General features: G+C 37.8%; 1 protein-coding gene across 2 annotated transcripts in view; it reads left to right on the plus strand.

Moving 5' to 3' along the window:
* abcg2a (ATP-binding cassette, sub-family G (WHITE), member 2a) overlaps positions 1-2,121 on the plus strand; it is a 31,800-nt gene that overhangs the window by 5,015 nt on the left and 24,664 nt on the right. The window contains exon 2 of one of the 2 annotated variants that reach the window (XM_014022160.1): positions 1,050-1,218. The gene's annotated coding sequence lies outside the window, so the exon portion shown is untranslated. The remainder of the gene's footprint in view (positions 1-1,049; positions 1,219-2,121) is intronic. The other variant, XM_014022161.1, reaches the window with a different exon arrangement.

Raw genomic sequence — 2,121 nt, forward strand, 5'->3', positions numbered from 1 at the left:
TATTTGTAAGTTTGCTGCCAGCAGCCCTCTTTTTGTTAATTATTAAACCTTTTTGTTACATTTTGAAATCCTGCCTGCACCCTGGGTCTGTCTCATCACCAAACCCCTTCAGTATTGAGAGTTGCGGGCCGGCTGTGGTCCCTGGACTTTGCTGGCCAGATGGAATTCATCTTGGAGAAGCTGATAGCTCGGCGGAATTTGTCCGCACTGTTTGTCTGATTGGATTCACCACCTTGAGATGCACCAGCAGAACACTAAAGCAGATGGAAAATTGTTATCGTCTGCCTGTCTCTTCTGTTCCCAAAACAACTGATTACAGAATCTGGATCTCCCCGACAATGGCCTTGAGCTGTTGACTAAATTCTTCCTGGTTGGATTACGTCAATAAGGCTCAGCCACATACCTCCCCCCCTTCTCTCTCACCCATTTAATCTGGTTTCCTGAGCAGGCAGAGGGCCACACAAAATGAACAGTTAACATCCATATTCTGAACTATGGCTGTGCTGCTTTACAGGACTGGATTCTTCGGGCCCCTTTAAACTCACTGCCCTATGAAGAGGTTTTTTTTAAATAAACACCATAGTGTGTCACAGTGTTGATATAATATGATGTTTTTGCTTTTTTTCTGTTCTTCCCTTGTGTGTTTTTTTTTTTTTTTTTTTTTTTTTTTTTTTTTTGTTGTGGTAGCGCAACTGTGTTTTGCTGCACGACCGGCCTTAACTGCCCTCTCCCCCCTTCCCTGAATGAACAGCACCTTGTGGATTTATTTCTGTGAAAGGCGCAATGTAAATAAAACTTTACCTACTTACTTACTTTGTTCAACAGATCATGTAAAGTCCAACAGATTAAATAACATCTTTTATAATGTGTGTTTATTACCTGTTTAAATTCTGTTTTTACAGAACCACAGAGCTCCGGTTTTTCTTTATCTGAACCTGAATAAAGCTTATAATTTTCATTTTATGACAGTTTAATACGTTTACTGTCTGGTTTCTGTAACTGGATGTTTAAAGCGGAGCTGCTGCACTTCTCCCCACTTCTCTTATCAGGCTGAGTCATAAAACATGACTCAGCAGGCAATCTGCTCACACATGCGCAGACCGTCCCGCACATGAACCGGCCTTTTTCTCTGTCAAACATGCTGATCTCTGCAGAGGGAGTTCTGCTGCCAGCCGCTCCACATCCTGAGCTTTGGACATCTGGATCTTCTGACAGCTGGTGAGAAATCACTTTTTCAATTAGTTTATTTTTTCTGCTGTAATGTTTGTTTTTTATACAGATTAATCAGAGCAGTTGCTGATTAAAATCTACATCAGGTTTAAATTCGTCTTTAATAAAAGGAGATGTAAAAGAGGAGTTATATTTAGCTGATTTCCAGTTTGACAGATTTTATTACACATCAGCAGCTCTTTAGGAAAATCCTCTCTGCTCTGGAAAAACATTTAAAACAGCAGCGTGTTGTCCTGATTGTTCAAATAATCCAGTGTTTGTTCAAATAATCCAGTGTTTGTTCAGGAAAGTCAAACATTCTGATGGATTTTAACTCATAAATCTCAACTTCAGTCAAACTGAAAACAGGTAACAGTGACCAGAAAACTAGAATAAAACAGAGTCCTGAAGTAATTATTTAATTACATCATTAGTGTTTGTATTATTGTTTCTGAAATGATTTTTTTTGCCAAAATAAAAGTTATACAAGTAAATTTATCAGATAATTTAAGTAAAAAAAATTTTAAAACAAAGTTTTATTAGATATTTCTCTTACAGTTCAATTTAAAATGGCTTAAAAGCTTTTAAAACAAAAGCAGAAAAGCTATTTTGTTTTAATTTGTTTAAAAATTGATAACATTTGAATCAGAGGTGGGCATCGAGCATGTTTTACTTGTTTCTCTGCTCCAACGCACCAGATTTGAATGAATGAGTGATGATCGCTTCTGCAGAACCTGGAAAAGTTAAATTAATGCCTGAATCAGGTGTGTTGGAGCAGGGAAACAGTAAAACATGCAGAGCTGCGGCCCTCGGGGTCCAGGATTGCCCTCCTGATATACTTTATTTATTCATGTATAATACTAGAAATTTAACCCTAAAAATCATCCATAAAGTAGGGGGGTAGTATTATAC

Source organism: Austrofundulus limnaeus, unplaced genomic scaffold, assembly GCF_001266775.1.
Source record: "Austrofundulus limnaeus strain Quisiro unplaced genomic scaffold, Austrofundulus_limnaeus-1.0 Scaffold319, whole genome shotgun sequence".
NCBI classification, from domain to species: Eukaryota; Metazoa; Chordata; class Actinopteri; order Cyprinodontiformes; family Rivulidae; genus Austrofundulus; species Austrofundulus limnaeus.